Below are 856 nucleotides of genomic sequence, written 5' to 3'. Positions count from 1 at the left end.
CCTCCAGTTCATCACACCTGTTAGCCAGGTATAAAGGTGTATATCTCCATCTGCTAGCCTTTAGCTTAGCCTCTGCATCCAGGTGCTTCTTCAGCTCAGCTGGTATGGGATGTTTACCTCCATATCTGGTTCACTCTAAAGCCAGGAGTTCTTCCTTTATGTGCATTATTTTCTCCTTCCGGACGAAACAACGACGTAGAATAAAAAAACACAACTCCACAAGAAATATACTAATAATATATTGCAGAAAAACTAAGAGCTAAGCAGACTGATGCCTGCACATCATTTGATTGTATATAATAATAATAATAATAATATAACCAGGTTTGACGATCCTGGTGTGTAACATTAAATACAAAACCATGTGACCATGTACAAGGTGAGATACATTAGAATTATTGCTGAAATAGTGTCGGCCGATATAATCACATCATATTATTATAGTAACTACCTGATGGAGAATCATACATAAATATCCAACATTAATATTCACACTAAATTACATAAATGATGAAAACAGATAAAACAGCGCTGAGTCGTTGCACGTATGTACGTACCCTACGCTGCAACGTGCGTAAGTACGCACGCAAATGCCGACGCACGGCACGTGACGTACGTGCGAAACTGGCTGCAACGCTAAGCACGTCGCAGCGTAGCATATTGGTAGCTACGTCAGATTCTAGATTTCTCATCCTTGTGCCTTTGATCAGCTGTATCAAAGGCACAAGGTACGTGAAGGAAACCAAGAGTTTTCCTGCTTGTTAGTCATTGTACTCAAGACCTCACCAGAGACACACACGTTTATCAGAGCATCCACTTCCAAGATACGTTTTCTTCTGTGATGGAGAACAATTCA

Source organism: Seriola lalandi, unplaced genomic scaffold (genome assembly GCF_002814215.2).
Source record: "Seriola lalandi dorsalis isolate HSWRI2012SDOR001 ecotype SW California unplaced genomic scaffold, Sedor1 jcf7180002054899, whole genome shotgun sequence".
NCBI lineage: Eukaryota > Metazoa > Chordata > Actinopteri > Carangiformes > Carangidae > Seriola > Seriola lalandi.
This window is presented reverse-complemented; position numbering follows the sequence as displayed.